The sequence below is a fragment of the Leopardus geoffroyi genome, chromosome B2, assembly GCF_018350155.1.
Source record: "Leopardus geoffroyi isolate Oge1 chromosome B2, O.geoffroyi_Oge1_pat1.0, whole genome shotgun sequence".
Lineage (NCBI taxonomy): Eukaryota > Metazoa > Chordata > Mammalia > Carnivora > Felidae > Leopardus > Leopardus geoffroyi.
In genome coordinates this window covers 88,609,599-88,636,472 of record NC_059332.1, presented here as the reverse complement: position 1 = coordinate 88,636,472, position 26,874 = coordinate 88,609,599, and the positions used below count along the sequence as shown (strand labels likewise).

General features: G+C 36.9%; 1 long non-coding RNA gene across 2 annotated transcripts in view; it reads right to left on the bottom strand.

The window, feature by feature from the left end:
- Positions 1–258: 258 nt before the first annotated feature.
- Positions 259–26,874, bottom strand: part of LOC123608760 — a 279,816-nt gene continuing 253,200 nt past the window's right edge. For both annotated transcript variants that reach the window (XR_006717427.1, XR_006717426.1), the window contains 3 exons: positions 24,058–24,171; positions 22,819–22,922; positions 259–3,502 (listed from right to left, as the gene is read on the bottom strand). This is a non-coding gene — a long non-coding RNA (uncharacterized LOC123608760). The remainder of the gene's footprint in view (positions 3,503–22,818; positions 22,923–24,057; positions 24,172–26,874) is intronic.

Sequence of the window (26,874 nt, the reverse complement as noted above, 5' to 3'; positions counted from 1 at the left end):
AAGGTGCTGAGTTCTAAGTATATTAATCATCTCAACAGCCATAAAGGGCTGGGGCAGTTTTTATTCTCATTCTATTGATGAAAAGGCAGAGGTGTAGAAAAAAGTCAGTGTCTTTTTAATTGTCCCACAGCCCATCTGTGAGAGAGCTAAGACTTGAACCCAGGTAGTCTTAAACCAGAGCTCATCTCAACTGTCTGTTATATTGATCCTTCAGTAACATTCAATGAATCCTATGAATTAAATTGGTGGTACGTTTCATTCATTTTCAATACTGAGAATGTTTATTAAAATATGAGACTAGGTACCACGTATTAAACTCATAAATCCTTTACAATGGACCGTTTCTAAGGTTATTGTTAACAACAGATTGAAAAGTGACATGTATACAAACATATTTAGTCAATTTAACAAAATGATACACTCTTTTAGTAACATTTTTTATCATTACTTAAAAATGGAGACAATTCAACAGTGTTCGCAGTAATTAGGAGTCTCCTACGTGTTTACATGGTTAACAAGTATAAATTATGGTGACCTGCTGAGGACTTGCAAATACCTAAGATACAATGGATTATGGTGTGACTATCCATGAGATCCCCTAGATTTTTGCTGGGAATACTTCAAAAGTAAAGACTGTGGCTTTCACCTCTTTGACTTAATCAGTTTGCTTTATGCTCTCAGAGAAAGAATTCTCTAGTTTCATTCATCTAGAGAAAACCACAATATTCTTGGTTTGCAGTAGTGAAAAAAAATCACCGTTTTCCTTGTGGGAAGCGTTTGGTGAAAAGTGCAAGTAATTTCTCAGCAAGATCTGATTTGTTAATGTAATCTTAGGTTAAAAAGGAAACCCAAACAACAGAACAAAAGAGATCTTATAATAGTTAATAATCTCAGTACCTATTCATGTACAACGGTACCTTCCCTTTCTCCTTAAAATCAATGAGAAAGAATGTCTAGCTTGAGGGTGTTGCCATAAAACAGAATGAACTATTCTAAACTATTTGGGAGAAATTATGGTGAAAATTTTCAGGAGATACAACTTCCTTCACTTAATTTATTGTCTTGTGCTGTTCTCAAAATCATTCCATCCCTCCATGAGGAGATAGGGGCCATGAGTCTTGCTCACTTGTTTTACACAGTAGCATTTGAACAGAGCTATCACTTACCGAATGTTTGCTCTGTGTCTCAAGGAAATAAAGCAGAAAAATGAGTAATGCTTTATTACCACCAGAGCCTACCGTAAAGCAAATAATATGCTCAGACCTAGAATGAAATCTTACTGAGATTTGGGTGAAGGAAAGGAAAAGAAAATGCAGAAAAAAAGATTGCTAGAATTTTATAAGGCACACAACCGAAAGGGTGAAAGGAAATGACTCCAAAGTGTGGCTTTAAATAAAATATTCCTTTTATGCTCATCAATTAAACAATTAGTACATAATTCTGTCCTCTCCAGCACTGCTAATGGGAGGGATATGAATTCTTGGTTTACTGCTTTCTTCCTAATAAAGGCAGCCTCCAACTTGCAAATGGGGCTGGGTTACAAAAATTCATTTGTTAGATGCTCACGTGGGACATAAAATGCCCTTTCCCAAAGAATCAATGTTATAAATCATTGTTTGGTTTTAAGGCTGGTCCACATAAGCCTATTTAAAATACAATGCTCCTCAGCTGCACTGCCCTAAGTATTAGCCTGAATTGTGAGCTCCGAGATGGGGGTAACTCATTTTGAATTAGAAGATGGAGGAGGAGTAAGAGACTCCCTTTCCTTGAATACAAGACAACCCAAGGATATGGTGACCATTTGTTCTGAATTAAGAAGTGGGGCACATGGCCCAGCAAAAGTTTTTTTTTTCTTATAACAGTATGTAATTGGAAAATAAAGAATTTTCCTCCCAGAATATCCTACTGGTAATGCACCGGAATTGGTACTACCCCTGAAAATCCAGTAGATTTTGATTTTCTACACTAGTACCATTTGAAAAAGAGAAAGTTGGTGGATTTGCTTTATTCTGTGTGATTTTAAAAGCCCAGCTAGAAGCAGGAAGCCCAGGAGGCTGTTGCAGTTGACCAGGAGAGATAATGGGACCTAAGATAAAGCCAAGCCAGAGGGGACAGAGAGGACACCAATTTAAGATAGATATTAACAGGTAAGAATATCAAAATTTGGCCTACATTTGGGAGGAGAGAAAGGGAGGAGACAGAATGTTAGGGGGAGCTAAATGGTGAGAGTAGCTCCAATGGTGGATCAAAATCATCAGTGCTGGAGGACAACAAACCAATTAGCAGAAAGACAAGCCTACCCAAGGTCAATTCTTTCAAGCCATTCTTGCTTTACACAGCTCCCTTCTTTTTTCTGCTTTTGACTTTACAGTTCCTTTAAAAAGCACTGAGATTGTAACAATGTGATCCTTGAAAGTAGCACAAAGTTAAACTGGTGGAGGGACTGTGACTGAGGGCACAGGCCTACAAACACTCCAGGTACTATGCTAGATCATTTTTCTTGCCTTATTATTTGATCTTTACAACTATCCTATAAGAGAGTAGTTGTCCTTCTATTATGTATGTGATAACAGAAGGGTTAAGTAACTTGCTCAAGATAGTGGTTGTATCAAACTGATCCATCTGTCTTGCATTCTTTGTGCTTGTTAACTTGTGTGTCTGTGAGTTGTCTCCAATGCAATTCAATTCAATTCATACATTCAAATAGTGCTTGGTGAGTCCATAAGACATGATGTGCTAGATACCGTCTTGGACCCTAGGAATAAAGAGAACAAGATTTAGCTTTGCCCTCAAAAAGCTCTTACTAGTGAGGTATGCTTCTAGAAGTGTGAAAGTAAAGAGACCTTTCCTGAGAGGAAACAAATAAAGAGCGAAGTGGAGAACCTTGATCCTGCGACTAGAGGTGAGCAGTGTTTCTAGAAATATCTCTGCACAAACACTTGCTGCACCACTAGTGGGTGGGAGAAACTATCAGTAAATTCTCTATAAAGTATAGGGGTACAGGCAGTGCAACTTTGGTATGGTTACACAGTGTGGTGAAAAGAATGTAGATGTTGAAACCGAACAGACCTTGGCTTGAATTTCAGCTTAGCTAATGGTTATCAATGTGACTTTGGGTCAGTCATTTCACCTCATGTGTGAAATGGATATAACATGATAAGAATTGGATGTGGCCCAAGTAAATAAAAAGCCAACCCGGTGCCTGGTGCATTATGGATACTCGGTACATTTTAGCCATTATTATTATACTTACTTTATTAGATACTGCTAACCCCACTTCTCCATTGAAAATGGGACAACATAACCATACCATAATAAAAACCCTCAGTCTATCGTAAGTATGATGAGCAGAAGATGGCAGACATAGCAGGAGTGATGCCTTTTGGATGACTACTACCCAGTGGAGTTGCTGGCAGCATCTACATGAGACGAGGTATTTGGTGGTTGTGGCAGAATCCAGGAAAAACCACATTGCTCAGCAAGAGTTAATGGCACTTGTGTCCTAAGGACAAAGAAAAAGCCAGGGACAAAAGAAGGGGAAAAAGGAGAAGTCATAAGTTAACTTATTCATGACTATGTTTGAAAATCCATTCATTTATTCATTCACTCTCTCAACAAGTATATATTGGACACCAGCTAGATGCTAAAATATTGCTCTAAGCTGTTTGGATGAGGTAGCTCGATAAGGGAATCAGGAATCCTGCCATCCTCTGTGTCCTCATAGAACTCACAGTCTGATGGAAATGAGGGAGGCAATAAGTAGACTGGCAACAGTCAAGATAACAAGAGAAACCAAAGAGAGGATGTGCTACAACAAGGAGTCTCTAAATTGGAACGTGTGAGGGGAAAAAACCGCAAAAGACCTTTCTTCTTACGCAGTTTGTGTGTATACATTCCTAATATTTAATACAGAGGAGGCAGTGCTCCTGTGTCTGGCATGCACAGTAGATGATGCCCTGTGTCCTGAGGGAAAGGCAGATCTCTCTCTCTCTCTCTCTCTCTCTCTCTCTCTTTCATTTGTGCACTGACTGGTCTTATGTAAGAGGTCTTGACACATGGACCCTTTGTATGGTGTGCTTTTCAGTCACACTGATGTAAAAATGACTGAACATATAAGAAGAAGTCAGCTAATATGTTTTCATCAGAGAAGTCTGAAACATGCATATACAGGCACAGTGAACCTCACCCTGAGTGCAAATTTGGTATTGTTTCTATGCGGCCTTTAGAGATGGCATAGCTGTCATCTGTCTAATGAAATAAATACAATATAACAAAATGAAAACAATGAGGTGAACAACTGAAAACCAGATTTTAGCGTTTCGGTTTCAAAAATGTTAAACAAGATTTTCAAAAATAATGAAGCACAGTCAATCACAGTGTTCTCGGCTAAAACTTAAAATTAATATAGTTCAGAGGGAGAGCGAAGTTTTATCTACTCAATAAAATAAATACGTTTGAGATATAAGCAGTTACATAACATAACAAACCATAACAAGCAGTGCATCTAGAACACGTTACAGAAAACATAATATTTTAATCACAATGCATTAATAATTTCATGAGCTAAAACTCGCTTCTCTTCCACCCTGGAAATGAAAGCACTCATGTTATTAATAAACGCATTTGTTCAGCTTTTTATAATCACTCAGGTTTACAGACATTTTCTTTTCTATACTTTTTAAATTCATTCTTACTCTTTTTAAAAATTAACCTACCAGGTGAAGACATTATTAAAAAGAAAAAAAAAATCATTCAAATTGGTTTGCACACAAAGACACAGTTCTAGTTCTAAACTTTATTGAATTTTTAAATATTTATTCTCCACGTCTACTGGCATGAGGATGAAGTACACGGTGGTGTGGTGGTCAGGTAGTACAAGCCCCGTATCTAGGTTCTCCGGATTCTGGCTCTCAAGTAATTAGCGTCTGGACGCGGTTGCCCTGCTGTAAAATGGGGTAGAGGTTCTTCACCCGTCTGGTGACAGGTTCTGGGGGAGATAATCCATTGCGGGATGTAGGTGTTCAGGCTGTACCCTAAGTGGTCAGATCTTTAGGAGGGATTCCTAAATTTGTTGAGTTAATTTTCAACTTTTTTAGCTATAAATACGAGCATCAAGTCCTTAGCTTTTGGCTTTGACTTCACGTCTTTATCTTAAAGAATACATATTGCAAATGTGTTTATCTTCATCTAAATTGAACACCAATATAGTTGTCATTTAGATTATTCTGGGATCCCTCAGCAGGCCATATTTCACCTTATTAGTAATTTGGGAGGGTTAGGGATGAAATCCATGGCCTTTTGAATATATAGAACACACTAATGATCCACTTTCTTTTGACATGCATTTAACACCCATTAACAATCGATGATTTAGTCGTCAGAGGGCAGAGATGGTCCCCATGCAGTGTTCCAGGGCCCTAGCAGGCCTTCACTAGAACCTTGCTTTTGAACTGACCCAGATATGGGCAACACTTCTACTAACTGGCAAGATAGGATCATTCGAAATGAAGGCTGGAACTCAGCCAGTCTGTCAGCACAGAAGTCTGCGGCTCATCACAGCACAACCCTCTGAGGCTGTAGATACGTGAAGAATGAATGACAGTCAGATCCCGAAGCCGCTGCTGTACAGTGAACCGAAGAGAAGGCAGGCAAAGAAAATAGAAAATAGAAATGCTCTCAGGTTTCATAGCTGCTCACAGTCCAACCACCTGGTGGGCATGGGGGACTGCCGAGGCAGTCAGGGCATTTTGGCATGTGGCAGTCGGAGACTGTTGGTCTTTTTAATAAACATCTGGGCAGTCAAGTCTAAGAGATCCTGAAAATTAAAGAGTCATCTTTACATTTGGAAAGTGTTATTGTACATTGATTTCTTCCTCTACTCTTCCATTTGGAGCACACTCATGATCAGCAATGTCATCTTCGAATACTAAGGGCAGTGGCAAGCTGTGAATTGGCTTTGGGAAGACTTTCCTCATATGTGAGATCTTGCCTACCATGTAAACACAAATGATGCCACTAGAAGAAAGAATGCATTAGAAATTCATTACTTCATATCATCCACGATTTTTATATGAGATGATTTTGTGGGGACAAGGAGATTTCCAATGAGGGTTGTAACTAACTTTTAGAAAATATATTCATATTGCTAAAAGGGGACGGTGGGCCTTTGGCTCAAAATGTAACCGGTAGCATATACCAAAGGATGAATAGGATATCAAGATTTTAGCCTTCGTGTAACTTGAACATTTTTATCTTGGCATATTTAAATGCTAGTCTTGAGGTTTGTATTTCCTGTGAAATTTCTTCAGTCATCTTGAGGGGCTGTTACACACCTTCCAATCTTCGTGTAATTAAGGCAGTAGTTTTGTTGTCATCTTGTCACAACTCATGAGAAAAACTGTGAAAACTGACGAGCATATGCAGTAGTAAGTCAGTATTAGACAGCTATATGTAATTTTGCTTTGCATCTTGAGGCACTCCATTGCACTTGTGAATAGTCAGCTATTCCTTTCCCATTACGTACGTTTTCCCCCCTAAAGATTCTTTTTTTTTCCCCTTTTCTTTAAACTTACCAAGAGGCATCTCATTCCACTTAATATTCTGGGAACTCAGGTGTTGTTAAATCTAGCAACAAAGTCAATTTAATTTGTCTAGAATTCACTAAAATTAAGACTTTATTCTCTAGTTTTAATGGAATGCTAAATAATATATTATTATAAAATTAACTTAAGTCAGAGCTCGTTCAAATGAATGTGTAAATATTTCACAATGTTGGCAATCATGCACCGAGAAACTCCTTTGTGCTATTTAATGATGTTTTTTTGGCAAAAACAGGTGCTGCCACATGGACAGTGATAACACGGAATTTAAACAATAAATTATATACCTGTATCTTTATTATTTGATGAGCCTTAGAGCCTTCTACACATTAGAAAATTTTTTCTTGGCTCATATTGCTTCTAAATACTGAAAACGTGTTATAAGTTTCTAGCAGTTAAAAAATGACCAATCATTCATTACTAAACCAAGAAGTCCTTCAAGGAGAGTCCCAGCATGTTGAATTTATTGAATTTATTATCACTTAGAAAAGAGATCTATTATCAACATCACAGTAAACATAGTTGAAAAACAAAATTACAATTGGGGATGTTTGTGGGCAGAGAGTGACATTAAATTCCCAAACATAAAAGACCTCACAATGACTTCACAGACATAAAATTGGGCATGACTGGCGGGAGCAGTATGGATTAGAAAGACCCGAGAACTAACCATGAGTCAGCAATGCTTGTCGGTAATTGATTATGGTCTCAAAGATGTATAAATAAGGACACGGCATCACGGGTTCCACATATCCCAGACTGACTAAGCCTATCGTTTTACCTATTTTTGAACTCTGTATTTTAATCAATTGACAAGGGCATAGAGAAGAAAAATGGGCATAATGGAAGTGTTGAAAAATGCATGGTAAAGCATAGTGCAGAATGGAATTCAGTTTGAAATCTAGAATAAAATATATAGAACATAATATACCATATATATAGTATATATGTAGAATATAATATATAGAAAATAATATAATGTTTTGTAACAATCTGTAATATTTTTTCCCATAAAAGAAAACTTCTTGATTAAAGTAAAAATATGCTGGGACATTTCAGAAGTTAAGGGGAACAAAGGAGACCATACTATTTATTGTTCAGGCAGCGCATGAGCAAAGTTCTTCACTTAAGATGGTTTGGTGAGGTTCTTGGAAGACACAGGACAGTTGATGAACTTTAAGTCATTGCTAGGCCTTTTACCTTTATGACATCTGTAGCCAAAGTCTAAATTTTACTCATTTCAACCTGCCTTTTTGAGATCTGTAGGCCCATGTGCCTTTAACAACTAAAAAGGAATACTATGATGCCCTGCAAGGCATCTGAATCAGTTTCAGTGTAATTTACCATCCTGTTTTGTCCTGCCTCCTTCTGCCTGCCATCTTCTACTCCTGACTTCCATTCTGTAGGATGCATCTAGCATTTCCCGTGTTGTGCTTGCTCAGCTCCAACAGTCAGTGGCAATCTAGCTGTGGCAATAAGTATCATGCTGTAAAACCCAATGCTTTCCTCCTCTTTATCTTCTGTTCTCTTTTTTTCATAATTTCCAAGCAAAGAAAGACAGATTCTTCCTGGTTTTTATCACCTCTTCATTTCTTATCATTACAAATGCTTTCAGGTTTCTCTGTGGAGTATCTTTGGTGCTATTCTTCCTACAGCCTAGAAGAATCAACTTCTGCCTAAAATACTTTCTTCTCTGAGATTCGTACCTGCTTAGAAGTGTGGCACGTTCTTCTTGGCCTTTGGTCACAGAGGGGCTGACACCAGTGCTCACATGACTGAAATTCTTGAGAATGTTGAGATTAAGATTGTTGCGAATCTTAATCTTACAATATTAAAGGTAGAAATTTCTACATTTGAGATTTGAGTTGATGAAAATGCATTTTAACAATTAATCTACTGTAAACGATTGCTAAATTCATCTATCTATGTCTATTTTTTTCTGCTATCAAATGTGACTCGGTCAGAAAATGTTAAGACTTTAAACTTTCTTTTCCCTTGGTGAATATTCCCATCCTATGAAGAAGTTATGCTTCTTATGGTTCCTATATTACACTAGTCATGCACTCATTCTGATCTTTAGAATGACCTGAAGATTTAGGAATACATCCACAAGGTTAGGAGAAAATTTAAAATATCCTCTTGGGTTTATTTTTCCTTGTTACCCAATAAAGCTCAAAACTGGAATAAAGTAATGGTTTAAAATGAATTTTGTTTAGTTTTAAAAGCCATGTTATCTTCTCAGTCTGTTTCTTTTCTTCACTCAGTTTTATTTTGTATTTTTATATTCTCACACTCTTGGTTATCAGATATTTTTATCACTGTCTTCCTGCAACTCAAAATGATACCTATTTCTACTCCATATACAGCCAGTATTCACCTTGTTTAAAGATAAATGATCAACTTCATGTTTTAAAATTCTATTTTTTAAAAATATTTTAGTGAAATATTTTAAGGATTAAAAAAAACTGTAAAGGTCAAACCACTAAACTATTTTATTGCTTTCTTATACTTCCCACTTCAAAGGTTTTTCCATTTAAATCTAAGGTAAAATCATCTCTCGATTTTTTATTTGCCAAAATGCTTTTCTGCAGTTTCTATAAGAAATGAAATTAGAAATGTTCATTTATATAATGAAAACTGTCATCAGATTTGCTTATTCGTTTGCTTTTATTTAGATTTAGGGGTTCAACATGTAAGAAACACTTTCTCCGTTCTTCCTACATGAATATTTGTGAATTGGCTGCCGCCAAGTAGCAGATTGTATTATAATGTATCATATTCATACCTTCAAGGCTTCTTTCATCATTAAAGGAGTCACTATCTTTAATTTTTGTAAGGGACTTTAATTATTGGTGCTTATTTCATATTTTGATTAATTTTGGCTTTTAATTTCCACTACTTGTCATGCCATGTTTTGTCATGATCTTTCAGTTGGGTGCCATTCTAATTATCATTCCAAGGATTCATTTTCTCATTTATTATTACCTCAGTCCTTTTAGCTGCTTTCAGAGGGCTAATATCAACTTTCAAGGGTAAAGTGTGAAGAACAGATTGCCTTCACACGTTGATAATTTTGAAGATTTACAAACAAATTTAAAAATATGATTTCCATTAATGTGTTTAATAGAATTTGCTAAGATTTAAGTAGTTTAATCCTTGAAATTTGCATTAGCAAAGTCTTAAGAAATCATATGGTGTACCTAAGTACCAATAATATCTATAATTCATTTCAATTTTAAGTAATAGTAATGTAAAAAAAATTACCAAAGCTCTTTTTTTTTTATATACTATAGCATCATTTGGTTATGAAATGGTATTGACCTTTGGTTTTGAGTAGAGAAACTGTGTTATAAAGTCTAACTAGTAGATGTAGCATTTTGGCATGGTAAAAATAATTAGGATTTTAGAATTAAAAGAATTAGATTTGAATCCCTACTCTGACTTATTACTATAACCTAACTGGCCTTGGAAAAGCAATATAAACTGCATTTGCTTCAGTTTACATAACTGAAAAATGGGAATAATGACCTCTAGCAAGCTTGGGGGTCCTCTTTAGGAAAAGGAATCTTAATTTATATAAGGATTATATAATTTATATAATCCTAATTTATATATAAGAGCAACTCAAATGAATGGAATGACTTAAATGTGCCATCAAATTACTTTCATACTACATATTTTGACATATTAATTAACACGTGTAGGAGTTTTATCACCAGAACACTGATTTCTTTAGGCTGTTTCTTCACTGGTGACAATTTTGCTTGCTATTTCCTTTGAAACTGATAGATTTTCTTCAAGTGAGTCGGGTAGAATAAGAAGTAATTCATTATGTTGGGATGCCCTAAATATGAGTTTCTAACCACAACACTGGTACAAGAGTTTGCCCTAAAATTGCAGGAACTTGGTAAATTTACATTATTTTCATCAAAAAAGAAAAAAGAGTCCATGATGGGTTTCCAATTATATATGCTGTATTTTTGAGGACAGTACTTCCACTTTGACTTGGGATCAATAAGACATGAGCCTTCCACTCTGAATTTTACATGTCTCACAATCAGAAGAATTTGCCCATAGATTAGATTCTGTGTCTGGACATTTCCAAACTAGTTTTTCCTCCACTCTACTGTGCACTCTACTGTACCCTACAAGCACGTATACATGCTTCTGCTTCTGGAGCCACAGGACATGGTCACAATGATGACCTGAACTCTGCATCAGCTGCTTTGTATTACCACTGTATGAGCTGACACAGTGGGGATGAAGAGGATTCCTGGAAGCCATTCCTAGTCCTGGGTGGCTAGCAATAATTGAAGTCCTCACACAAATGATTGCTAAACCACATAAATATATTGTATGAACCCAAAACCAGTGTATTCCCAGCCCACCCTCCTCTTAGGCAGAGCTTAAAAATGCTTATGGCCATTCCAAGGCCACTCAATTTAAAGAAAAGTGCAATGAAGAAGGAGTCAGTGTAGAAAGTGATAGCAAATAAATAAACCAAATTGACTGAGTACATTGTCAGACTCCTCCCAGGGCCTCCGGAGAAGAGGAACACTCAAGTGAGCATCTGGAAGGTGAAGCTTATTAGGTTTATGTTAAATTTGCCTTTGAACTCTACCTACTGGAGGTCAGGAGAAGCTTCAGGAAGTAAAAAGGCACTATTTGGGCCAAGAAAAAATAGAGTTGAGAAACGTTTAGGAGGTAAACTTAGAAGGACTTGGTGATCATCTGTAAGGTATGGAAGGCAGGAAGGCAGGCAGGCAATTGAGGAATGACCCCTAAGGCTTGAAGTTAGAAGCATCATAATGAGCAATAAGTTTTGATATGGATGGGGTAGGCTGAGGAGGACGTGGTTAGAGACATTTTGGAGCCTGTTGAAAATGTGGAAATGTCTCTGGCATGGCCAAGTAGAGATTTTTCATAACATCTGTATTAAGTTCTGAAATCAGAGGAGACCAGAGGGCTAGAGACTAGCATTTGGATAATAGACATATGTAGGTGGTAGTTAAGATCAAGAGAATGGATGAGCCCCACTTTCAACACACACACACACACACACACACACACACACCACTAAAGACAATGTACAGAGTAAGCAGAGCAATCAAACAAAGAGGGAGTCCAAGAACACTTGGTTTTAGAATGGGAGCAGAGGAAAGGATTTGAAATCATGAAAAGGAGGGGAAATCAGAACGAGGTATGATGTGGAATTCCTGGGAATAAAGAGTTTCTAACAAGAAAAAGTGCTCAAAAGTGACAATTGAAGGTGGAAAAGCTTCGGGTGAGCTGTGAGAGCTGGGAAGCAGAGGTCATGTGATCCAGGCATACAGGAAGGAGGCTGGCCACGTGGAAGAAGCTGGGTTATTGTTAAAGAGAAATGCTAGCTTGATGAGAAGATTTCCTGTCTGTTAGGGTAGGGAATACTTGGGCATACTCACTGAGTACAGGCAAAAGAACAGCAGAGGAGAGCTTTGAAATTCAGGGGTAAACAGAAACTGCTCCCCCAGAAAGCTTTCCCTAGCATTCCATCTATTTTATGCCTTCTTTCCTTCTCCCTGCAGCATGGATCGAGTGCCCCTTCTATATGTACTATATCTTTAAATACATGAGAATATGTAGTGGATAATTATCTCTTTGTCAACATTTTCCACTAGACAACTTGGGGCCTCATTTAACTTGTCTCTAATTCCCTTTGGCTTAGAGCAATGGTTATTGAAAGAAAGCCTATGAGGAGAAAGAGATGGAAAGACACAGGCTAGAGAACAGAGAAGCAGGATCTATCAAACAGGGGGATTCTTCACAGTATTTTGAAATTAGGGTGAAATGGTAAGGGTGGGCTTTAAATATTGACTTGAAATTACAGGGTTAAGACCATAATGTCACAATGTTTGCAGAACATTAGATCATTTTTGCTTCCAGGCATCTGACTTTACTATTTCTGGATTCTTCCCTGATGGTCCCTTTTTCTGCCCTCTTTATTTCACAGGCACATTCCTAGCATAAAGGGAGACTCTACAACAAGTGGTAGTGGTGAATTGGACCATCAGTAAAAATGTTTGGAAACACTGAAAGCTAGAATTATCTGAACATTATTTTAAAACTCTCTGGGTCACTTTGTGCCTGGAACAACAACAAAATTTTTGTATATTGTGTTTTCTGTGCTTCATAATCAAGGGCTACTTATTTTGCCCTGAGCAGCTATTTCCTAATGTGCTGGTCACAAATTAGATAAGGTAAAAAACTGGGGATGATATTCTACTCATCATCAATACTTTAACCCCCCAAAAGAAAAAAAGAAATAAATGCATGCCCTTTGATTGTGAATCAATAGTGTTATCTTCATTTGCAAAGGACAGCACATTAGAACATGTTGATTTAGTTTCTTATTTCTGTTGAATAAACACACAGGTCGCTAATCATCAGCTACTAAATATATTTTCCAAAGGTGAACAAAAGAAGTGGGTAATTTGATGCTTCTTAATTAAGCTCACAACACAGTTTTTTTTTATACTCTTAAAAGCATTTGTTTATGAAAGCTAAATGAGTATAGATTTCTGATGGAAAGATCCCCATCCCCCCAACACACATCAGCTGTGAGTGATTCTGGCTAGTAAATTATATGCTGTCCTCTACATTGCCTTGTAAATGACCTCAACCCTGACCTTGACACAGCAGTATTTCTAAGAGAATAATAATTTATTCTTCATGTTAGATAAACTAAGCCCATGATGGTTCTTAGCTATAATTCTGTACTATTCACTGAGAAAACTGGTCCTATATTTTCAGATAAATAATAGGTGGAGAGGGAGAGAGGGAGAAACAGAGAGAGAGAGAAAGACATATAAAGAGATTTAAAGAATAGAAGCATGGATGCCTTGGAGGGTGGCATGTCCAGGAGGTAGGGAAGGATAAATAGCTGTCTCAGCAGTCATCTATGTAGTGTGGCTTTGTATACATGACATTTGTCTAACTTCACATGCATTAATTTTGTGTTACTAAACTCTTTATCAGACTTCAGACCTGTTTCCAATATAAAGGGATATAGATATAGATATAATCTTTGAGGACTTTATAAGATTATAATAATGATTAACATTCTTAAAATTTCTATACCTAAAATTAGCTTATCTGAAATGAGAATTTCACCATTGTTATACTGGCCCTTACACATTTCCATAATCATAGCTCACATTAGCCCATGTTAAAGCTTTGTTTATGTGTATGTAAACCCCTACATTAATGTTATACATTCTGAAAATTTCACCCACACAGCGCTAATTATTATTCACACATTAGTGCCTATTAGCATGGGTTTCTTTCTTCCTTTTTTTACTTTTTTTTTTCTTTTCTTTTTCTTTTTTTTTTTTTTTTTTTGCAAATGTTTCAGCCAGCATTTGGATTTCACTTACTTGGCAGAACCAACTTGTTATCATGGTTTTCAAAGTCTGGCAGCCAGCCTAAGAAGTGACCTATTTTGCTGTCCGAATTTCCTGTCCTCCTCGTCATTACAGATATAAACAGATAATCTGTTAAACTCATTGAAACTTTCTTGAAAAAAATGGCAAAATGGAACTTCAGTAGGTCTCCAGATTCTATTGTCAAAGCAATAAAGAACAACCTTTTAGCAAATTGGAGTTCATTTGATTGTGTTTGATACGCAATTATTGGTAGGAAATTCATCCTTTTTAACAATTATAGATTTTTTTAAGTCAGTCCTATTTTGTAGAAATCTTAGAAAATAAACATTTAAACATACTCAGGGGCATGACTTACTTAAATTGAATCCCAAATATAACATACATTAAGATGTAATATTGAAGTTAGCCCATATCAAGAGAGTGAGATTACTCTAAGGATTTGGACTCATATAGTAATAATGAAGTTGAGGTTAATTTTAAATATTACATAGAACTTGCTGGGGATACAAACTTAAGAGCCAGCATTGAGCAAACAACATTGAATTAATTACTATTTATTGAACAGTAATAAAGGGTAATCTTTTTTTTTCTAAACTCTATAAATTAAATGTTTTCTTTCAGTGGTTTAAAAATATAACTCATTTTATGGAGTGAATTCCTAGAAGGAAATAATGGATTTGTAGACAACAGAAGCAGGAAAATGAACCATCACATTTTCCTATATGCTCAGCTTGGCTGGCATTACATCTTTCAAAATCTCAGAGTTGGAGGGAATCTTAAAGGAAAAGTCAATCGAGAAAGAAAGGTAGAAGACTCATGAGTATCTCAGTCCAGAATGCTATCACAAAGTACCATAGAATGGGTGGCTTATAAATAACAGAAATTTATTTCTCACAGATCTAGAGGCTGGCAGTATGAGATCAGTATGTCAGCATGCTGAGCTCTGGTGAGAGTCCTTTTCTAGGTTGTAGAGTACCTTCTTTTCCTTGTATCCTCACATGATAGAAAGAGGGCAAGACAGCTCTTTGGGGTCTCTTTAAAAGGGCACTAATCCCATTCATGAGGACTCTACCCTCAAGACCTAATTATGTCCCAAAGGCCTCACATGGGGGATAGGATTTCAGCATATGAACTGGGGGGTGGGGGACACTAACATTCAGTCCACTGCACTGAAGAGGAAGCCATTCCTTGACACTCCATTCCCTTAATTAGTTCATTAGCTAAAAGTCAAAATCTATCTGGAAAATTCTGCTTCCTGGTCAAGCTGACCTTGAGTTGAACCCTTAGCCCACAGTTTCTGGGTTTACTCCATTGAAAATAAAATATTAAGGTTGCCTCTTCAACATACACTTGATTCTGGAACCCCTGTCCCTAGGCATTTAGTGCAGTAGCATCCCAAAGGATTACGGTGAAAATCTCTGGGCTCCTCTGGAGGCTGGAGAGAACAGTGTGAAGCAACTAGTTCAGGGAATCCACATGTTAACTGCAGCAGGACCATCAGTATAATATGGAGGAAGTAAATCCAAAGAATAAGGGAGTAAAAGCAAAATCAAAGATAAGGTCCAGTAAGTACTCAGAGCACTAGGGAACAATAAATGGAAACTCAAAAGAAGGAACAAAGTTCACTGAGATCTGTTGGGGTTAAATAAAAACAAGATCACAATACAGAGAAGACAAAGGTCAAACCAGAGCCATTGCAAAGACTGGAGATCCAACAAGCTATGAGAGCCAATGCGTTCCTAAATGGTCCTTTTGATGTGGTAACTTTGGGGGCTATTGCTAATCCTAAAGGATTTTATAGATATGGAAAGTCATTCTATAGATTTGGAGCATTTTTCTGGCTTTGTACTTCCATGACTTCTGGCTTGCCATCTCTTGGGACCTGTGGTCATCCAGAAATGTTTCCCTCTCGTCCCTTATACTTCAAGTTCTAGAGGTCCAGACTATGCATTTATTCTTCAGTTCCTAGTATACTGTTCTACAAAGTGCAAGTTCAAAATAAAAAATTGAAATTAATTGAAATATAAATAGACTGAAGGTAAATATTTCCACATCTCTGGGACTGTGTTTCATTTCATGTTGTGTTAGACTTGTCTTTGGCTATTTAATTCAATTGCTTGGGGTGTGATGGAAATGACGCCAAGGTCACAAGTTCAGTCCTTGTGTGAGCAGCTTGCTGAGTTCTATTTTGTGGCCATAGAGTCCACTGGCCAGCTGTCTTGAAAGTGCATGACACTGGCCACCAGAGAATGAGAAGAGATATGGGGGATCAGGGGAGACTCCTCACTTCTGATAACAATACAACTCAGAATGTCTGACTCATAATAAATTGGACTTTTCATAGAGGGTCTTGTTTCCTTTGGGAATTCCATTCAAAACATTATAATACTAAATACAAACTTATAATACTTTTAGAAGTCCAGGAAAGAATGAGCCACATATAGAGTTAGGCAGCACAATGGAAAGAGCAGAAAAATCAGCAGTGGGAGCCCAAGGCCTGAGCCTTCTCTATACTACTTGGGACTAATGTGATCCCTAGGACAAGTTTTTAAATCATTCTGAACTCCAGTTTCATTATGTGTAAAAACTTAACTCACAGCATCGTTAGGAGAATTAGGGGAGATACTATTACCATCATAACTAACTGCTTAGTAAATGTTAGGTGTTAGTAATAATTTAGAGTTGCAAGTAGATGGAAAAAAAATAGCTGACCACATATGAGAACAGCAGGGACCCAAGAATCAGAGTATCACAGTTGTCAAGGATTGCAGTGATACATCCTATCCTGGGTTTTACAGATAAGCATTGGAGAAGCTCAAGTTTGAGTGCCTTGCTTGGTTGTCACAGATTGACAGAGCTGAGACTAGAGCTTCCATCTCCATGTCCAATCTCATTGCTCCTTCATGCTTAGCAAGAGGAGGTAGTCTGAATTCCAATGAGGAATGTAATATTTAGACACTTTAGTAAGTCCCCTACTGAACACGAAAAACACCATAACTTGGTTACTTCATTCAAACAATATTTATTGAGTGGTTACCAGATGCTGAACACTGTCCCAGATACTGGATATTTGGGATCCATCAAGATAAATATAAAGGACACATACCAGATGATTTCTCATATGTGGAATTTATGAAACAAAACAAATGAGCAAAGGGGAAAAAAGGGAGAGAAAGAGAGAAGAAAACCAAGAAAGATTCTTTTTTTTTAATGTTTATTTTTGAGAGAGAGAGAGAAACAGAGAGACAGAGCATGAGTCGGGGAGCGGCAGAGAGAGAGGGAGACACAGAATCTGAAGCAGGCTCCAGGCTCTGAGCTGTCAGCACAAAGCCCCACGTGGGGCTCGAACTCACAGACCATGAGATCATGACCTGAGCCGACGTGAGACGTTTAGCCTACTGAGACATCCAGGTGCCCCCCAAAAACAGATTCTTAATGACAGAAAACAAACTGATGGTTACAACGGGGCTTGTAGGTGGGGGGGGGGGGTTAAATAGGTGATGAGGATTATGGAGTGCATTTATTGTGATGAGCACTGAGTGTTGCAAGCAAGTGTTGAATTACTAAATTCTACACCTGAAACTAATATTACACTGTATGTTAACTAACTGGAATTTAAATAAAACTTAAAAAAAAGAATGTAAAACAGGCCCTGTCCTTGTGAATACAAATCTCCAGAGAACAACCACCATGTAAACAAATGAATACAATTTAGAACCGTAAAAGCCCACGGAAGGCGCTGTACAGTAAAAGAAATCCTGGAACTTCTCAAGAAGAGGTGATTGGACGACTGCCTCAAAACAGCTATGTTATGTTATGCCAGTATTATCAGAGATTGCCTGTCAGTTATCCCTTCTCTTACATTTGCCCTTAGAAATGCCTTTCAAAGAATACTTCGAGAAAAACTTTGACTCAACATTTTAGTATGTATGGTTGCTCTGTGACCATTTGGTAGTAGAATGTGGACCTGAGATTCAAATAGAAAACAATGTTAAATTTACTTTTGTGGCTTTTTGACACCCTGAATAGCTTGGTAATAGCAGAAATTCCTACCTCCAGGGATTTTCCAAAATTAATATCCGGAAGCCTTGGTCTGCATGTCTGGATAGATAGGTTGTCCAGTGAAAAGTTATGGGACTCCATTTTTCTTCAGTGTTTATATTCTCACTTTTGAAAGGTTGTGGCGGGGCGGAATTTACAACCATCTTTGTTCACTATGTGTATTCCACCTGCTCATGGGTCTCATTCTCCTATAGTCACTTGTAATCAGAAACCTCCATTCAGGACAACTGCCAGAAACATTGTTCTATTCCATTTGTTTGGAGACACCAATGGTCACGTAATATTTTGTTGGTCAAAGAATAACTCTGCTATGTTGTCTCAACTTTAAAAAGTAGATTTACAAAGTTGTTGAATATTTCCTCAGGGTCACCTTCTGTGCACTACTTTTTTGTACTCTCAACCCACGCTCTTCATTGACTAGCTTCGACTGATTGACACATTCTTTGATTAAACAAGTTATCCCTTGATCAAAAATTAAAACCAAAAAAAATAATTTGATGGATAACCTGAGTACTCATGTTAACATTCAAGAAGCAAGACTTTGTATTATATACCAAGATTACAATGAATTAATCTATTTTGAAAAAAAAGATACATTTTCAATTTCTTTTTTTTTTTTTTTATAAAATAGAGCTCCTAATCATGAATAAAAGTAATGCCCTAAGTAAAGGTGATAGTGCTCAAAGATTCCCGTTTGGTTTTTTAAGAGAGGTGAAGAAGGGGAAGGAAAAAATATTTTTCTTTATGCAACCAAAAAGATCTGCATTTTAAACAGCCTCCTCCTACCAAAAAAAAAAAAAAAAAAAAAAAGCCACCATCTTTAATTTCTTTAACCAAATTGAGCAGGTATCGTGGTTTTGCAGCTTTACATTAGGTTAATGTAAAGGCTGTGTTCATTTCACTTACTGTATAATTAGGATTTGAGTCCAAATCCCAGAGTGCATATGACAGGGATTTTCTTAAGGAGACTATCTGCTCTTCTCAAAATGGCCTTCTTATTTCTTGTGTTTCTAACATCAGAAAAGTGAGTATAAACAAACAATAGATGACCTTTATGAGTAAAACATCTGAGCACAGAAAGATTAATCGACCTCCATCAGCCAGTCATTAAATCAAATAGGAGCTTTTCTTGTACTTTTAAACCTCCGATTTACAGTCAGGCCAATTGTGTAAAAAGGCTGGTAATACAGTGACGCCCAATGCCACTGGGCTTTAGAAAGCTGACAGTTCCTGTAAAATAGTCATTAAACAACCTCTAGAAGAGACTCATCAGCAGATGCCCCCAGGTGAAGGAGAGAGAAAGCTGAGAGAATGAAGGAGAATCTAACATCTTAGCATGACTGAATTAAACAGAGCATATTATGCTGATTTCCAGAGTCAGCCCAGTAATTTAATTTTCAGAGCAGTTCCTTTGATTGTAGCAACCATTTTATGAAACATTAATAAAACTTTGTGTGTGTGTGTGTGTGTGTGTAACACACATCTCTTTTCCATTTAATTAAGAAAAAGTAGTCAACATATTTAAATTTGCTGACCATTAGTTCCGTAAATGCCAAAAAATTTTGTTGTTGTTATTTTTGAAAAAGCAAAGGAGCAGAATGATACAGCTCCCACTGTATTATTCCCTAGTAAGCACAGAATAGGGAAAAAGAAATAAAGTACATAAAGTTATTACATGTTAGTCCATAGGATTTTACATTAAGACTCTGAGCTAAATCACTGCTATAATGTATAATCCAAATGTGATTTTGTAGCTCCATGTATAATGATGTCTACTGTGCATCCAAATTAATTGTTATAGAATACACATTGCCCTGTATACTAAGTGTTTATCAAAGATTCTAAGACAAACAGATATTCCTGGATCAAGATACCCAATAGAAAGTTGTGTCTACTGAATTTTGTTATACATTTTAAGTAACAGCAGATTCACAGATATGAATGTTTTAAAGAAGGAAGGGACCTTAGATAATTAATAGGGATGTGCCTCACTTTACAGAATATGTAGATTCCTGAAATGTGCATCATAAAACTATTTTCTTTGCAAGTTAACTTATACTTTCTCATTTATTTCCATCATAAAGCTAAAGATCCATTCTCACTGAAGTAATTTTTGGCTCAAAGACAATGATCACATTTAAGAATGAATCAACCTTTTTAAATCAGTGGCAAATTTTATATTCAAATCTAGTAATTATCCTTTGCCTGAGCTTTTTGCTATAATTCTCTCTTGTCTTTCATGACACAACCCTTATTATTTTAACTTCATTGTTAGATGCCTTGTATTCCCTACTCCACTTTATTTTTTAAAGAAATAGCCATATATAAATGATAAATAAATAAGTCAGAATATCCCTTCAAAATAACATACAAATATAAACAAGACTTTTGTTAATAAGTAGTTAAAAAAAAAAAAAACAGCCCACATTGTCAGTCCCCGCAAGAACATGAGTAATGTCACAGCTAAGGCAGCTCTGGAGGACATTAGGGTCCCAGAGACCTGGGTTTACTGCAGGTGCTGCAGATGACTGAAGACCTCTCCGGGTCACTTAGCCTCTCTGGGACTTGGTTTCCTCATCATTAAAATGAAAAGGCCACACTAAAGGTTTTTTTGTTTTTTTTTTTCTTCTCCCATCATTATACCTCTGGGATCCTAATAAAAGTGTTCTCTCTATGTAGACCTAGTTAGTACTTTCTATGGTTCTTGACATACTTATTAACAATAATGTCCTTATTAAACTTTTGACAGTCTCACCTCATAGTAAGATGGACACCACCAAAAAGACCATGGCCACATGTTATATACAAGAGAGCCATTCCCCAAATTGTGTGTGTTTAATGGTTATTCCTATATTTGTTTTCCATATTTTTATGTTGATGGGTTTTCCAAGTTCTTCTATTAAATTATAAAATATCTATAATTATTTCTGTTCTGAGTTCACAATTTGGAACTTGATGTTTGTGTCTATATTTGGGATTCAAAACAATACCCAGTTTTCAAGCATAGCATTCAAGTCTTTTTGGAGATCACTATTGTGTATAAAAGTCTGCAAAGGAGTGTCAGAATTTGCTTCATCTCATTATACCAAACATATTAATTAACTCTTTAAGTTCTATATTCTTACACAATGAATAATCTGTTGGTAAATCATAAAGATTCACATTTAAGCCCATACCTAAGGCATTTGCTAATCACCAACTCTAAAATACCCATAAGATTAAGCACCACACATTCAGGGAAGGAAGGAAATAGAAGATAGTTGTTTAACAGACTTTCATCTGGGAAAGATTTTATTAAGAGCCTCTTTCCTATACGCCAAGATATGAATGCTTGAGTATAATTCAATTTTATACAAAAGAAAATTCCATTCGAATCTAAAGATAGAATATTTCTATTTCAAGTTACTTTCCACTGAATTACTGAGAAGAATTGAAAGATAGCAATCCGAAGTTCTAAATGTATGAAATAAGTCTTCAAATGGGAAATAACATTTGCAAATTCTTGGGGCCATGGATGGCAGGGGAGTAAGGCCAACTGTTCAGTGTGTTAAGGTTAATTCCATGGTGTGCAGCAGGAATACAGTCATCTTGTATTGCCACACTGGTGGCAAACCGGGTTGGTGTGTGTGGTCATTTTCCTGGGATTCTCTTAAAAGGGAAGCACGGTGTAGAACCCCAAATGCCAGCCCTAAGTTACACAATCTACTGGGCTACACTTTTTTCAAAAGTTTAATCTCCATTGTTAGTCCTGTGAAGAACAGCCCTGCCCTCTCTATTTTCTTACAGAGCTGCTTTTGATGGAAAACTTTGTGGATGTTTGTGATATTGCTCAGAGCCCATTGGCAGATGAGCATCTCTTGCTGTGGCCTCCATCATTATTTGCCTGTCTTGTCTATTAACGAGCACTATCATCCCATCGTGGGATGACAGCTGCAACACGTACTCAGGCGCAATAAACAGCTAAATGAGGCGCACAGCAATTTCACTTGTCACCAGCGCCCTCGGCACGACTGGCTGCACAGCTTGATGCATAAATTCATGAGGCTGTTGCATATGATGGAGTATGCTTGGCTGAAAGAGGTGATGGATAGCAGGGCAGCTAAAAATGGCCATCACCTTGACTCTGTCAGGACATTTTTTAAAACTACCCCATCAGCTTTCTTGTATTCAATGCACTATCATAGCACTGAAGACTCTAAGGTACTGATTTGATACTTTTCTTCAATAAAGACTTTTGGAGAGTTTTCTCTAAAAGGAGGTGCCATGTACTCAGGTGGGTACATTTATTCATCATTAGCTCTGATGCTGCTAAATTAAGTTATGTGCAAGAGTAGAAGTTACTACTGCATAAAAAAATCTCAGAAATCAATTTAAGTCTTAAATAATGTGGGAAAACAACATGAGTTTTTGAAAACACTTCCAAATCATATGGTAGAGTGGTGGATTGGCTAGCCTGAGATTTGAAGAATTTGAAAGTATGGCATGAGAATATTCAAACACATAGACTCCAGAGATAGAACTTGTGTACAACTCGTTACAACATTGAATAATATTTCAGGGCACATGATTATAGCAGCGTTGGCAATGCATTTCCTAGTTAATATACAAAACACAAGCAAGGATTAATACTTTACAAGAGTGCTTCCATCAAGAAGTGCTGGACTGGGGGCTTTAAAAATAACCAATAATACAATGCATTCATTTCTCTAAAAATAGCCCTGTAACCTCTTACTTACTCAGCTGCCTGAATTTAAGCCAGAACTCCAACCACCATAGGCAAGGCCCTGGGTGTCCCACTGGAATGGGCTATACATCCTCCATCTATGTTAGTGGAAGTCATCTAAGGAAGACAAATATAAAGGCAACAAAATCAATGAGGCAGTTTCCTGCAAAGCTTTATGCATTAATCTCTATCACACAGAGATATATACACACACCAGTATAAGGGAAGGAAGTCACTTGTTCTCTAATAAAAGAGAAAACCTTTGATAATAAGCAATTAATAAAGTTGTCATGATTAGTTATGCAACTATGAATCAACATGTGCAGTAAAAATGACCACTTTCTATAGACAAAAAATATCTATGATTCAATCATAGTGAAAACAGTCATTAATATGGGTGATTATGAGTGACCCTTATAGCTACTTTGCTTCTCTTCCTTTTGTAATAAAGTAAGAGTTGTCTTCAACTGAGCAAGAGTTACTCTAACAATTTAGACACATATGCACTAGATCAGAGAGTAAATTTATTAGCTATTACCCTTTTTGTTCTTAACTTCCCATATTCAAACCCATGTTTCCCAAATCGCCTAAATTTAGCAAAGTTAGTTTGAAAAGAAAGCTGGAGAAAGGTAAAATATGTGAGAGATAATGTTCTTACTAATGTGAATCCAAAGTACCATAACAAATGTTAAAAAGAAATTTCCAAATACATAGGAGGAAAATACTTTGGAATTGTTTGAGAGGCAGGGACCTTTTAAGAAGACAATTACATGGCATGGTATCTGGTGATATCCTTAACATATTGTCCTAATTGGCAATCATCTGACTAATCTCAGGACTAGGTGGATTTGATGTAAGTAAGGAGGCATGAGTATTGGCCATTGGTGGGTAGGAGCAGTTGAAGAGGAGAAATTTTGACGAAGTTGGGAAGATTAAGAAAATTCCCTATCAGTAAGACTGGAATTAGAAGTCATTGTGAACTAATAAGGATAAAGATAACAACAGGTATTGTAGACCTTCTTTATGCCAAGCATTGCAAGACTTGGATAAGGATGAGGTAAATGAGACACTACACTCAGGTTACACAATTTAAAGGCATGCTGAGAAAAGGTCAATCATAAAGATAAATGGTAATTTAATACAATATATTTAACACAGAAATTAATGCCAAATATTCACGATTGTATGAATTTTATTGTTGCATAGAAATTACTACAAACTTAGTGGCTTAAACATCCATTTATTTTCTCACAGTTTCTGTGGGTCAGAAGTCGGTGACGGCATGGCTACTGCATGGCTGGGTCTGCTCAGGATCTTACAAGGCTGAAATCAAACTGTAGCTCATGATTCCCTTCCACTCTTGTTCCTGTTAATAGCAGAATAGAGATCTTTGTGGTTGTAGGACTTGTCATTGTTGCCTCGTCAGTTTCATACCTTGTGGCTGTTCCTCAGTCCTTTCCTGTGACTCCTTGCTTCTTCAAAGGCAGTGGTGGCCAAGGTGAATCCTTCCTACCTTCAGATCTCCCTTATACCTTCTCCCTTCCTCTTTTGCTATCAGCCAGAGAAAGCTCTCTGCTTTTCAAGGGGTTGTGTGATTGGATCAGGCTCACCCAGATAATCTTCCTACCTTAAGATCAACTGTGACCTAACATAGTAACATAACATAACATAAAACATAACATAACATAACATAACATAACATAACATAACAACATAACATAACATAACCATAAGAGTGATAGTACATCACTCATCTTGTTTACAGGTTCTGAGGATTAGCAAAGGAAATTTTGGGGGTGTTATTTTATTTTATTTTTTATTTTTTTGAAAAAATTTTTATGTTTATTTATTTTTGAGAGAGAGAGAGCACAAGAAGGTAAGGGGCAGAGAGAGTGGGAGACAGAGAATCCAAAGCAGGCTCCAGGCTCTGAGCTGTCAGCACAGAGCCGGACACGAGGCTTGAACTCACGAACATGAGATCATGACCTGGGCTGAAGTAGGATGTTCAACCAACTGAGCCACCCAGGTGCCCCTGGGGTGCTATTTTAGATTCTCCTACTACAAAGATGAACAAATTCTCAAAATCTTAAAGATTATATTTAACCCTGCACCTGCACAACCCTGACTCACTTCCTTACCCAACCCAAACATGTTTCTGATAAAACTTTTCTTTTTACAAAAACAGTCTATGAGTCATAAATTGCCAATTTGATTTTAATATTAAGATATCTTTTGATTGGGGCCACCTCCCCTTTATTTTTATACCCATGCTAAGTGCCTCAATGACCCCCTATCAGTTTCAGCCCTTTATGTTCCACCTCCACCTTTTCATTTGCTACAGTCTTGGAAGCAGTATTCTCTGCAACCTTGTAGTATGAAGACTGGCATGACCAGTCCCTATCACTAATGGGGACACTCAGAGAAGAAAAGTAATTTGCTCACATTCATATAGGTATTAAAAAACAGAGCTGGGATCCTAACTCAGATTCATCTGACTCCAGAAACACTGTTGTGAATTCATTCATAGGGCTTACTAGGAGGAATTGATGAGTACAGGCTATGTCAGAGACTCAGAATCGTGGATTCAGAAGGATTTTACCCAGCATTCACACCTTATTGATTTAAATTATTAAAAATTTGTAAGCCTCAGGTTGAGATAATAAGATCTACTTTTTATAGGTTTTGGAAGGAGTGAGTGATAAGACTATAAATTCTTTAAGGTCAAAGACATCTTCTTTGATGTTGTATATAACTATCACACAATAATTTTGTGAATAAATTAATATTGAAGGAATGAGTGAGATGAAACAATATAAAAACCCTATGATTGGGGTGCCTGGGTGGCTCAGTAGGTTAAGCATCCACTCTTGATTTCTACTCAGGTCATGACCTCATGGTTCGTGGAATTGAGTACTGTGTGGGGCTCTGCACTGACAGTACAGAGCCTGCATGGGATTCTTTCTTTCCCTCTCTTTCTGCCACTCCCCTGCTCATGTGTGCTCTCTGTCTCTCTCTCAAAATAAATAAACAAATAAAATAAACAAATAAATAAAATAAATAAAAGAAAAAAACTAAAAATTCTGTGATCTATGAAGTACCATACAAGTATGATATGCCTTCTGTAGAAACATTAGATGTTTGTTAGGGAAATATCCAATTTCTAAGATGTTTTATGGAGTTGTCTCCTATGATCAGTTTCCTCAATATAATAATTAGTAGAAACCAAAGGCCTAGATTATAATATTAGACACACAGTGGTCTAAAGGTGGTCTCTGATGCTCCTTAAATTGGTGGCACAAAACCGAGCAATGTGGTGACTAGAACTGGCTGTAAAAATTGTACACCACAAAATTCCTCAATGGCATATTAGTTTTTATTTATCAGAATGTAGATTATGTTGCACAGTGGCTATTGGTTAGGAACCAATCACTGACCACCCAATTAGTTCAATCAAGGAAAGAAAGAGAGGAAGAAAAGATGCCCGGAGGCAGGGAGAGAGGGACAGAGAGGAAGAGGGATGGGGTAAAGGGAGAGAAGAAGGAAAGAAATAAAAATGAAGAGAGAAAGAGTGGGAGAAGAAAGAAAGAAAGAAAGAAAGAAAGAAAGAAAGAAAGAAGAAAGAAAGAGAGAAAAAAGAAAGAAAGGAAAGAAGGAAAGAAAGAGAAAGAAAGGGAAAAAAGAAAGAGGGAGGAAAGGAGGGAAAGAGGGAGGGAGGGATGGAAGGGAGGGAGGAAGGAAGATTTTTTTTTCTTCGATAACCCAGATAATTAGATAGCATATTCTGAAATTATTAAACCAACTCCATAATTTAGACTTTAAAATCATTTGCATTTATTGAACAAATGTCTCAAGAACATTTTTATGTTGATGAAGTATGTCTTCTTGTTTTGGAAAAAAAATTTAAAAAGGCAATCTAACCTAAATGAACATCAGCCAAAGCAGAGTGAAAAATGTTGGAGAGGAATCAGGAGCTCTGAGCACATTTTATACTTGACTCTCTTGGCTAGGGTAGGGCTCAGCAGTAGTGTGCTCCAGATGATAGATTGGAGCTATACTTGGCTCTTTATGG